General features: G+C 38.5%; 1 protein-coding gene across 3 annotated transcripts in view; it reads right to left on the reverse strand.

Annotated features, from left to right (window-relative positions):
* ANO3 (anoctamin 3) overlaps positions 1-13,711 on the reverse strand; it is a 474,227-nt gene that overhangs the window by 185,380 nt on the left and 275,136 nt on the right. The window lies entirely within an intron of this gene.

Below are 13,711 nucleotides of genomic sequence, written 5' to 3' on the forward strand. Positions count from 1 at the left end.
TTGTATTTTTAGTAGCGAGGGGGGTTTCACCATTTTGGCCAGGATGGTCTTGATCTCTTGACCTCATGATCCTCCCACCTCGGCATCCCAAAGTACTGGGATTACAGGCATGAGCCACTGCATCTGGCCTAAAATGGGATGCTTTTAATAGCACCTGAGCCACCTTTTGAGTGCTTTGCTGCTTAGAATCTGTTTCTTCCACCAGATACCCTAAATCATCTCTCTGAAGTTTAAAGTTTCACAAATCTCTAGGGCAGGAGTGAAATGCCACAAATCTCTTTGGTGACATAACAGGAGTCACCTTTGCTCTAGTTCCCAAAAAACTCCTCAAATCCATCTGAGACCACCTCAGCCTGGACTTATTGTTCATATCACTATCAGCATTTTTTTCAAAGCCATTTAACCAGTCTTTAGGAAGTTCCAAGCTTTCCCACATTTTCCTGTCTTCTTATGAGCCCTCCAAACTGTTCCAACCTCTACCTATTACCCAGTTCCAAAGTCACTTCCACATTTTCAGGTATTTTTCAGCAACTCTACTGGTACCAATTAACTGTATTAGTACATTTTCAAACAGCTGATAAAGACACACTGAAACTGGGAACAAAAAGAGGTTTAACTGGACTTACAGTTCCACATGGCTAGGGAGGCCTCAGAATTATGGTGGGAGAGAAAAGTCACTTCTTACATGGCAGCAGCAAGAGAAAAATGAGGAAGAAGCAAAATCGGAAACCCCTGATAAGCCCATCAGACCCCTTGGGACTAATTCACTATCATGAGAATAGTGTGGGAAAGACTGGCCTCCATTATTCAATTACTTCCCCCTGGGTCCCTCCCACAACACGTGGGAATTTTGGAAGACACAATTCAAGTCAGGATTTGGGTGAGGACACAGCCAAACCATAGCAAATGTTGTTTGGGTTAAAAGACTGTTGTGACTGATATCTCGGAGACTTTGGAAGCCAACCACTTGTAAGTCACCAAAGACTCCTTGCAAATAAGGTTACTGTCTGAGGGGCAGTGGCAACTGCATTAAGTAATGGTGACTACAAGCACACAGCATTAAAGGTGATTCTTAAAAATAGTACTCAACAAATGTTTGGTTAATGCTACCTTTTTCCACTAAAATTCTCCATTCCTAACAGCCTGCTTTGACCTAGTACCACTTTAAGACCCTATCAAACGAAGATGACAGATTCAAATGTTCAGGCTCCATAAGAGTGATAGTTTCCTAATCTTTTTCCCTGCCCCAGGGTTTTATTTTTTTTTATTTCTTTAAGATGGCTTTTCATTCATTAATGAAAACATACCAATTGAGCATTTTAGATGCCAGTAGTTTCTGCTGGACTAAGATCTCATGTCAGGGTAAGAAATCCCTTGAAGACAGTATCTTGTATAGCTTCTTGTTACCAAAGGAAGAATTATTTATCTAAGAAGAACTAAAATAAAAACTTGCACCTACAAACATATAAATGTTTTAACCACTCCGAAGAGCACTTACAGTTTCTGAAAATACTGCTTTCCAATGTAGTCGTGTCACAAATAAAACACAAACATGGCTATAGCCAATATAAAAAATGTATATTTTTAGTTTTTTTAACTTTTTTTTTTTTGAGACACAGTCTCACTCTGTCACCCAGGCTGCAGTGCAGTGACATGACCTTGGCTCACTGCAACCTCTGCCTCCCAGGTTCAAGCAATTCTTCTGCCTCAGCCTCCTGAGTAGCTGAAACTATAGGTGCATGCCATCACATACAGCTAATTTTTGTATTTTTAGTAGAGACAGGGTTTCGCCATATTGACCAAGCTGGTTTGGAACTCCTGACCTCGTGATCACCTGCCTTGGCCTCCCAAAGTGCTGGGATTACAGGCATGAGCCATCGCGCCTGGCTGTGATTTTTAAAAAATAAATACATTTCTTAAGGAATATTTGCTTTATTGACATACACATTTCTTTTAAAAAGGCAACGTTACTTTTTTTTGAGTTGTTTGAGTTCCTTTTAAATTCTGGGTATCAGTCCTGTTGGATGCATAGTTCACAAATATTTTCTCCCATAGTGCAGGTTGTCTGTTCACTCTGTTGATTCTTATGCTGTGCAGAAACTTTTCAGTTTGTCTCATTTGATTATTTTTGCTTTTGTTGCTTGTTCTTTTGAAGTCTTCGTCAATCAATTCTTTGCCTACCCCAATGTCAAGAAGATTTTTCCCTAGGTTTTTTTTCTAGTACATTCATTGTTTCAGGTCTCATTTAAGTCTTGGATCCATCTTGAGTTGATTTAAAAAGTGGACAAAGGACATGAATGGGAATTTTTCAAAAGAAGTCATACAAAGCATATGAAGAAATGCTCAACCAAGCATATGAAGAAATGCTGAACATCCCTAATCATCAGATGTATTTTTTTGTTCTTGCATTGCTATAAAGAACTACTTGAGACTGGGTATTTTATAAAGAAAAGAGGTTTAATAGGCTCACAATTCTGCAGACTGTACAGGAAGCATGACTGGGGAGGCCTCAGGAATCTTAACAGTCATGGAGAATGGAGAAGACGAAGGAGTCATGACTTACATGGCCACAGCAAGAAGAAAAGAGCAAATAGGAAGGTGCCCCCCACTTTTTCTTACAACCAGATCTTCTGTGAACTTACTCATTCACATGAAAACAGCAAGGGGGAAGTCTGCCCCATGATCCATTCACATTCCACCAGGTCTGTCCTCCAACACTGGAAATTACGATTCAACATGATATTTGGACAGGGACACACACCCAAACCATATCATTTTGCCCCTGGCCCCTGACAAATCTCATGTCCTTCTCACATTTCAAAGTACAACTGTCCTTTCTCAAGAGTCCCCCAAAGTCTTTTTTTTTTTATTTGAGACGGAGTCTCACTCTGTCGCCCGGGCTGGAGTGCAGTGGCCGGATCTCAGCTCACTGCAAGCTCCGCCTTCCGGGTTCACGCCATTCTCCTGCCTCAGCCTCCCGAGTAGCTGGGACTACAGGCGGCCACCACCTCGCCCAGCTAATTTTTTGTATTTTTTAGTAGAGATGGGGTTTCACAGTGTTAGCCAGGATGGTCTCGATCTCCTGACCTCGTGATCCACCCGTCTCGGCCTCCCAAAGTGCTGGGATTACAGGCTTGAGCCACTGTGCCCGGCCTAGTCCCCCAAAGTCTTAACTAATTTCAGCAATAACTCAAAAGTCTGCAGTCCAAAGTTTCATCTGAGACAAGGCAAGTTCCTTCCACCTATGAGCCTGTAAAATCAAAACAAGCCAGTTGATTCCAATATAAAATGGGGATACAGGCATTAGGTAAACACACTCATTCCAAAAGTGAGAAATTTGCCAAAACAAAGGGGCTGCAGGCCCCATACAAGCCCAAAACCCAGGAGGGCAGTTATTAAATCATAAATATCCAAAATAATCTCCTTTGACTCCATGTCACATGTTGGCCACACTGATGAAAGGGCCTGACTTTCATCAGTGCTCCCAAGACCTTGGGCATCTGCGCACCAGTGGTTCTGCAGGATACAAACCTCTTGACTGCTTTCCTGGCCAAGTATTGAGTGCCTGCAGCTTTTCCAGGTATATGGTGCAAGCTGTCAGTGGATTTAACATTCTGGGGTCTATGGGACAGTCACTTCTCACAACTCCACTAGGCAGTTCTCCAGTGGGGGCTCTGTGTGGGGGCTCCAACCCCACATTTCCTCCTCCACAGTGATTAGTAAAAAGCTCTACCCCTGCAGCAGACTTCTGGCTGGACATCCAGGCACATCCATACATCCTGTGAAATCTAGGTGGAGGCTCCTAAGCCTCAACTCTTGCCCTCTGTGAACCTGCAGGCTTAATACCACATGGACGCTGCTAAGGCTTTTATGGCTTGCACTTGCTGGAGCAGTGGCCTGAGACATATCTGGGGCCACTGCGGGAGCTGTTGTGGCTGGGATGCAGGGAGCAGTGTCCTGAGGTTGTACAGGGCATTTTCCCCATTGTCTTGGCCGTAACACTGGGCTCCTCTTTACTAATGCAAATTTCTGCAGTCAGCTTGAATTCCCCCCAAGAAAATGAGTTTTTCGTTTCTACCACAGTCAGGTGGCAAATTTTCCAAACTTTTATGCTCTGCTTCCCTTTTAAATACGTGTTCCAGTTCCGTGTGATTTCTTTGCTCATGAGTATAAGGATAGCCTGCTAGAAGGAGCCAGGCAACATCTTGAATGTTCTGCTACTTAAAAATTTCTTTCATCACATACCATAAATCATTACTCTCAACTTCAAAGTTCCAGATCTCTAGAGTAGGAACATAATGACTCCAGACTCTGCCAATGCATCACAAAAGTGACATTTACTCAAGTTCCCAATAAGTTCCTCATTTCCATCTGAGACCTCTTCAGCCTAGACTTCATTGATGATATCAGTATAAGGATTTTGGTCACAACAACTTAGCAAGTATATAGGAGGTTCCAAACTGCCTCATCTTTCTATCCTCTTCTGAGCCCTCCACACTCTTCCAACCTCTGCCCATTAACCCCAAAGTTGCTTCCCCATTTTCAGGTGTATTTATAGCAATGCCCCACATCCCAGAACCAATTTTCTGTGTTAGTTCATTCTTGCATTGCTATGAAGAACTATCTGAGACTAGGTAATTTATAAAAAACAGAGGTTTAATTGGCTCATGGTTCTGCAGGCTGCATAGGAAACACTGCCAGGGTCAGGGGGAACTCAGAAAACTTACAATCATGGTAGAAGGCACAGAGGAAGGCAGCATGTCTTACATGGCCAGAGCAGGAGGAAGAGAGTAAAGGGAAAGTGCCACACACATTTTTGCAACCAGATCTCATGAGAACTCTATCATGAGAACAGCAAGGGGAAAGTGACCCCATGATCCAATCATATCCTACCAGACCCCTCCTCCAAAACTGGAGATTACATTTCAACATGAGATTTGGGTGGGAACACAAATCCAAACCATATCATCAGAAAAATGCAAATTAAAACCACAAAAAGATGTCATCTTACAAAAGTCATAATGACTAATATTAAGATTAAGATGTCCAAAAATAACAGAGAAAAGGGAACACTTATAGGCTCTTGGTGGGAATGTAAATTAATACTACCTTTATGGAAAACAATGTGGAGATTTCTTAAAGAACTAAGAACTACCATTTAATCCAGCATTCTCATTGCTAGGTATATATCCTAAGGAAAATAAATCATTATATCAAAAAAATACCTGCACTAGTATGTTTATTGCAGCCTTAGTCACCATAGCAAAGACAGGAAATCAATTTAAGTGTCCATCAATGGATGGCTGAAAATGAGAAAATGTGATATTCAGCCATAAAAAGGAGTGAAATCATGTCTTTTGCACCAAGCATGGATGGAACTGGAGGCCGTTCTCTTAAGGGAAACAACTCAGGTAGAGAAAGTCAAATATCTCCTGTTCATATACGTGCAAGCTAAATAACTTGTACACATGAGCATACAGTATGGAATAATATTGGAGACTCAGAAGGTTAGGAGGGGATTGAGAAATGAGAAACTGCTTAATGAGTACAATTTATACCATTCAGGTGATGGATACACTAATAGCCCAGACTTCACCACTAGGAATATATCCACGTAGCAAAACTGCTCTTGTACCCCTTAAATTTTTACAAATAAACAAAGATAATGTTAAATATACTTTTAAACAATATAATGAAATAAATACAAATAAAACTCAATTATATATATTATGAATTTCCCTTACACAGATATGAAAACATCTGAAGTCAGATAATTTCTAAGTAGGACTTAAAAATAAATATACACACACACACACACACACACACACACACACGTATATATATCTGTATTCAAATTCCTGCAAAATGGAAAAATTAAAAGGCTAGATTTGTAAGTATTCAAAAAAATCAGTCCCAAATCACAAACCTAATCTCCATCATATTCCACATGATTCAAAAAACACTAAAGGCTGGGAAGAGTGACTCACACCTGTGACCCCAGCACTTTGGATGGCTGCAGTGGGAGGATTACTTGAACCCAGGAGGTTGGGACCAGACTGGGCAACATAGTGACACTCTGTCTATAAAAGAAGATTAAAAAAAAAAAAACAAAAATGAGCAAGGCATGGTAGCATGTGCCTGTGCTCCCAGCTACTTGGGAAGCTGAGGTGAGTGGAATGCGTGAGCCCAGGAGTCTGAGGCTGCAGTGAGCCATGATTTCACCACGGCACTCCAGCATAGGTGACAGAGTGAGGCATAGTCTCCAAAAACAAAGAAAAAAAAAAGAAAGGAAAAAAGAAACACCCTATAACAGAATTGAGCACATATGAAATAGATCATGGGGGAGGTCAATACTCTTTATATATTGCTTAGGTTTTCCTTGACTTTTAGAAATTTCCCAAAGCAGCAAATGATCCCTAATTTGTTTATGGACATTCCCTTTGCTTTCTCTTTCATTTAGTCCATTTTATCAGGTGCTTTATTTCATTCTTCACCTTCCATCTCCATGCAATACTTGAAGATAAATTTTATCAATAGGGTCCATCCTAGACATGATCAAGCTCCTTGAAACACATTTCACAATTTATTTAGCTGTGCAAGGAGAAACTACCTTTATAGTATTCAACAGTTTAGGTCTTTTTGTTATAGGTTATAAACATACAACATATAGCATATATGAACTTCCCTTCATCATCTTTGTAATTTCACTCCCAAAAATCCCACCTGTGGAAATTAGTGAATGTAGTAGAACTTTCCACCTGTACTGTAAAGAAAAATGAGGATAGATTTTAAGATTGTATATCACACAGTGTATTAGACAAATTTATTCTCCCAGATCTCTCTCCTCTCTCTCTCTCCCCCTCCTTCTCCTCCTCCGTGAATTTCTAACCACCTGTATCCTTTTAATCATCTCTCCTTTCAAGAAGCTCAACCTCACTTCCCTTTTCACACAAAATCAGCCTGTGGTGTGGGTAAAGGCTAGCTTTGCCATTCACTATGCGGTATGTTCTTGGAACAGTCACTTAACATCTCAATTCCTTATTCTTTTTCATCTGTAATAAGATGAATACATTTTCTTTATGGTGCAATTACTCTGTGCTGGCACTTTTCTAAGTTTTTCACTGAATACTCATTCATTGATTCATCACAAATACCCATTGAGGTGTGTATTATTTTCTGTAACCACCCCCACCACATTTTATAAACAGAGAATCAGAGGCACTGAAAATTTAAACAATTTTCCAGTGTCACATAGCATGCAAGTGGCAGGGCCAGGATTCAAATTCATGTGTTCTAACTCCAGGGGCCAAGTTCTAAAAGACGGCAACTTGTTTGCTCAACTATTTTTATGTATTTATTTATATTGTTTTTGAGACAGGGTCTCACTCTCTTGCGCAGGCTGGAGTGCAATGGAGCAAACTCAGCTCACCGCAACCCTCACCTCCTGGGTTCAAGCAATTCTCCTGCCTCAGCCTCCCAAGTAGCTGGGTCTACGGGTTCGAGCTACCACGCCCAGCTAATTTTTATATTTTTAGTAGAGACAAGGTTTCACCATGTTGGGCAGGCTGTTCTCAAACTCCTTACCTGAAGCGATTCACACACCTCGACCTCACAAAGTGTTGCGATTACAGGCATGAATGCCCGGCCTGCTCAATTAATTTTGGAATTCCTTTACATTTTTCATTTTTATTTTTAACTTACTACTACTATGAAATACATAAAAGACCACAGCCTAACATGTTGTTTCATAAAGAAATAAACAAAAAAACTGGTGTATTTGCTCTTAAGAATCAAACAGGCACTTATAAACTGAAAGGTTTGCCATTTTTTGTAAAGAATTACACATGGAAGCCCAGTGAACTGGTGATGTGCTTTTAACTTGTTTTAATGATGTTATGGCACCACCAGCAGAGGCTCAGTCGGCTGACTCTTTATCCCAGCTGACTGTGGAAAGTGTTTTGTAAATCTGAAGAATACCATGGAAGTTTGTGTTTGTGGGTATGAGGCATTAGAAGTTTCTGCATGAGATTGTTATATAAATCCCTATTGTCCTCAGAATTGTACTCCTTCTACAGCCTATTTCTCCCACGCAGTGTTGTAGCCAGGTATGCCTCTTGCTTTGGCCCCTGCACATGCACAATGTAGTCCAAACTCTATATCTTTGCTCACGCTGTTCCTCCAGTTGTCCAAACCTTTTCCTCTGCCCCTAGCAATGATATTTTCAACTCCCTCTTAATTTTTCCCTGCAGTGCTTTTATTTTCCTAAAGTTGCACGACTGATACGAAATAAGGAGAAAGTGGAAGCACTGCTAAAGATAACAGTTCAGGGATAATTTGGTATTACAAGTTTAGAGTTCTCTTTCTCTTAAACCTTCCCTTTCAAAAATGTAGATTTGACTGTTTGTGAGTGCATATATATTACAGATGAGATATGACTTGCAATATATATTATAGACACTGATACGGTTTGGCTGTGTCCCCACCTGAATCTCATCTTGAATTGTAATAATCCCCAGGTGTCAAGGATAGGGCCAGGTGGAGATAATTGAATCATGGGGGTCGTTTCCCCTATGCTGTTCTCGTGGTAGTGAATAAGTCTCATGAGATCTGATGGTTTTATAAATGGGAGTTCCTCCGCACAAGCGCTGTGCCTGCCACCATGATAAGATGTGACTTTACTCCTCATTTGTCTTCTGCCATGATTATGAGGCCTTCTCCAGTCATGTGGAACTGTGAGTCCATTAAACCTCTTTCCTTTATAAATTGCCCAGTTTCAGATATGTCTTTATTAGCAGCGTAAGAACAGACTATTACAGACACACATTGAATTCTGTACACAGTGTTATAAAATCTATTCTTATTCAATTGTAGTTATATTAATTAGGACTCTTTCAGTTCTAAATGACAAATCTAATTTGAACTAGACAATCATAGCCTCTCCTAACAAAAAATTGTTTAAGTCTATGTAGCCAAAATTATTCAGCTCTCTACCTCTGAAAAGTCCAGAGCTAGTATAGCTTTAATAACAGCAGGTTCTCACAATCCAAATAGACCTGTCAGGTCTTACTCTAGTATTATATTTCTTCTGTATCTCCATCTCTTAATTCTGTTGCTTTTGATTTTCTCTCTCATTCTTTCCTACTCTTAAAAAACTTTTAGACAAAATAAATTTGATAGACTTTATTTAAGCAAAGAACAGTTCATGAATTGGGCAACACGTAAAACTGGAAGAAATTCAGAGAGCTCTGCTCCAGCAGTACAAGCAGTGAGCTTTTATAGCCTGAAGACAGAAGCAAAGTAATTACCTGATGACTACACCTAGTCATTTGCCTCATTTATGTGTGGTGTGAGGAGAGACCCCTAGTTCTATAACCAATCAGCTAGTTGCCTGGTTGTGATTGAGGCTAGATTTTTTTTTTCAAGACAGACAAAATTGCCTCCAAGTTAAGTTTTGTTTTGCTTGCATAAAGGTTTTGGGTGAAGAAAAAACCTGAGCCTGATGACTTCCTGCATATTTTGCTGTAATACTACCAAAAATAATTTTCTTCCTGTAGCTAAGAGGGGAATATCTTTTCCTATGTAAGTTCTAGGAGAACATCTCAGAGTGGAATTCAGCTTGGGAAACTTGTACATGACTGCGTCTATCATTCTACCCAACAGGAGGGATAATTCTGTTGGCTAGCTTAAAGTAGGGAAAGAGGGCCAACAAAGAAAGTGATACTTGCATAAAACAGGAAAAATCCACCATATATCTCTAAATACATCATTATGTAAAGTCTCTTATCTCTTCTACCTAATGTGGGCCAGAAAACAAAGGCTATTCTAGGTTAGAGTGATTGGTTGTTTTCATCTTGTTTTAATGCAAAGAATAGACTTGTGATCAAGGGTATGGGGTACTGGGGCTCTCCCAACATTTTCTGACTTTTCAGAAAAGAGATTCTGAGGCTTGGTGGTCTGCAGAGCATAGAGAATGGATCTGCTGGGCCAGGGAATCCCAGAACCAGATCTCGTTACTCTTAATACAGTGTTTCCCTGGGGCGGGAAATACAATTTTATATTTCCCTATTTATTCTTGTTGTGTGATGGCACACTTGAGAATTAGTGGTGCAGATTGGCCTTGTTTCACTGCACTTTCAAATACCTAAACAATATTCAGTTTTATGATTCTACCATTATTTACCTCCAGCTGAATGATATTTTGGCTTGTTTTGCCAAATTATTCTTTGCTGTGATTCATAATGATGCAGTGAGTATCCCTGTTCATGTATCTCTGTTAATATCTCAGTTGTTTTATTACTACAAATCCTTATAAGTAAAATTACTCAAAAAGTTTTGCCAATTTTTAAAGACAAGATTGATTTCCTTCCCTTCCATGAATTGAGCTTTTACTCTTGAAGGCCACACTAATAACTCTATACCACGTATTCCAATGTTTCCCTAATATTCTCTTTCAGTAGTTCACTTACTTGACAAGTTTATCCTGAGTTCCTGTTATGAGTCAGCCTCTATGCACAGTGCAGAGGTAATTACAGAGAAAAAAATAATCCATTGTCCCCCTCCATGAAAAGAGAGTAATTTAGTTAAGGAGACAGATAGGAGGACATATAATTGCAATTTGTGTGATTTGTGCTATGAGGGGGCGGAAGTGCAAGTGCTATGAGGGCAAAGATGAAGTAACTGTCTTGAGAAGGAAAAAACCTTCATTCAGAAGTGATATGTGATTTAAATCCTAAAAACATGAATGGAGAAGGGTGGTCAGCCTTCCCAGGTCGAGGAAACTCCATATACAAATATATCTGGGTATGGAAAAGGATGAGTATGTTCAACACCTGTTGGAGTATTATAGGAGTCACTGGTATCTGGAAGTCCTGTCAAATGATATAAAGCATAATTCTTATGCATTCTAAAATTTGAGGACCATTCTTCTGAAGCTCCTATTTTTACTGTCCCCAGTAAACTGCAAACTTTTTGACAATGGGAAGCATGTCATATTCATTTCATATCCACTGTTTCTTGCATGGTACCTGGCATGCGCGCATCTGTGCACACACACACACACATATGCAAATGAATCAAATGATAATTCAACTTGTGATTGAGTAAAGCCAGTTTTACTCAATGCAATATTTGAATTTGGAAATGTTAGAATATGTATTTTTTATTGCAGGAAACAAAACAAAATTTAAAAATCACCTATATCCCCAGTAGTATTAAAAGTCTCTCTCTCTCATACACACACACACACACACACATACACACACACACTTATAACTTAGCTTTCTAGCCTGCTTTTTTTACTTTCTTGACTTGTGTCCTTGTCATTAAGTAATCAATTCCAATGTGATTTCTCTAACTTCCACCTTTGTAGTTAGATATCTAAGTGGTTTCCCCATTCTGATGTGGGAAACTGTCTGATGTATTCACCTTACCTTTAACCAGTCTTGGCCAGCCACTTTCGCCTTTATTGAGTTGCATTACTCTAGTGTTGTCCCCACCTCCTACATTGTTTCCCCACCCAAAGGGGCAGAGTGATCTTACAAAAACAGAGATCTGTCCAAAAACCTTTAAACTTAGAATCAAATCCAAACTCCTCATCATAGGCCCCTGCAGCATTGTGTCTGCTCACCTCTCTCTCACCTCTCCTCTTGGCCATCCTTGTGCTCAGTTTCGGTGTTTCTGCCACATAAGCACATCGCTTCTCAAACACATCTGGATACTCTGCATGCCAGGGCCCTCACATAGGTCCCTCTTCTGCCTTGAATGCCACGTTTTTCCACTTTTCTCTCTGTTGACTTCTCATCTCTCATTTCTTGCTCTTAATAAGCTGCTTTCCTGATCACTCAAGTAACTCCCCTTCTTCTACCCTGCACCCACTTATGACAACTTTAAATAGATAATTATATGTAGGCTTATTTTCTTATTCCTCCAGTAGACTACAAGCTTTGCACACTTAGGGATTTTGCCTGTTTTATTCAATAATGCATACCCAGATTAGTATATAGAGTCTGGCACATGGTGAATTCTCAAAATAGAGTACACTGAAGATATTAAGGGGAGAATTAAGACAATGGTTCTCAAATATGCTATCTGCACCAATACCATCAGAATCACCTGGAAACTTAAAAATGCAAATTCTCAGGCCTCAACTGGAGCTACTGTTTTCAGAAGCTCTGGGGGGGTGGAGTCCAGTTATCTATTTTTTTGTGCAACCACTGCTGTAAGGTATCTGTTTAGGAAGGGAACACACATACTTTGTTTAAAGATGATGTAGCCGGAATTCCTTAGAATGTGAGATTTGAACCTTAAATATCACTGAATTTAATGTCTCATTTTGCTGAAAGAGAAGTCCAAGGATAATTTTATTTTTTAACAATTAGTGATAATTCTGCTTATAAATTTGCTTTTATGATAGTGAGACATACATATTTCTTATGAATATTAAGTATAATTATGCAGCACATACTTTTGAAAAAATTTCAAATATGAACCTACTTTTATACTAATAGCTGAGTATGTATTAATTTAGCTAAAATTAGGTAAAAATATGGAAAAATGCATTTTGCATTTCTCTGAAAATGGTTCAAACAATGAATTGGTCCAGATAATTTATCAGACACTATTTCTCTGTGATTAATTTTGTCTATATTGATTTCATGTTATTAAGGGGGAAGTAATAGTTTCCTTTGAAGTGTCTTATGAAATCTGGTTCACTGAGCAATGTAGTATAATAATTACAAAAAAAGCTAGATTAATTTTACTCAAATTGGACTCAGATTGGATCCAAAACACTTGAGCTATCTGACCTTGGTTAACTGGATAAAGTGTGATGCTGAATACCATATGATAAGACATGTATCCACGGGAAGAATAAAAATCATGAAGCAAATGTAAATACAAAACTTAAAAAATAAAAAATAAAAAAACTAAGAAGAAAATATTGATTGAATTGCCATTATGTAGTGGTATTATACTAAGTGCTGTTTCTTAGATTATCTTATATTAGTCTCTTTCCACCAATTTTTACTTTTATTTCTTACTTAAATCATAGGTTCTCTAGTTTATCTAATGAAGACACAAATCCACATTTTTCTCAAAGGAACAGTCTGTGATGAAGCATGGACTATGGTTTTCTATTGGGTTCTCAATACAATAAACATTTTTAAAATATTATATATATGTGAACTTTAAATATTCCCTTAGTGGAAGTAATTTGCAGAGAGTACATTTGAACAGACCTTTTCTCATCACTGATTTTTATATTTTTAATATTATATAAGAAATCATTTAAGTACTTATTTTTCGTAAAGAAAAGAACACTTATTTCCATATCAGTGATTATCTATGCTATATGATCTTATCTTTAACATAGATGTAAAAATGGAAATTCTCCAGATGGAAGCATCTGACATTTTAAACAAATCAAAATATGAACTGAGTCAAAATTAAGTTTCTTATTACCTTTAAAACTGTGAGAAAATAAAGACAGCAGGTTGAAAACATTTTACATCACAGTGAATTTCGTACCTGATGTGATTTATTTATTTTAACATTTGATGCTATGAGATATGCTCCTTTAAATTCAGATGTTTTCCTCAAGACTTTCTATTTTGATGAAAATCAGTTAAAAATCTTGTATAAAATTAAGAAAAATTGAAAATATTTTAAAGGTAAATATGTTTTATGTTTTTGAATAAAAACCATTTTAGAGTAG

The sequence above is a fragment of the Piliocolobus tephrosceles genome, chromosome 13, assembly GCF_002776525.5.
Source record: "Piliocolobus tephrosceles isolate RC106 chromosome 13, ASM277652v3, whole genome shotgun sequence".
Classification (NCBI taxonomy): domain Eukaryota; kingdom Metazoa; phylum Chordata; class Mammalia; order Primates; family Cercopithecidae; genus Piliocolobus; species Piliocolobus tephrosceles.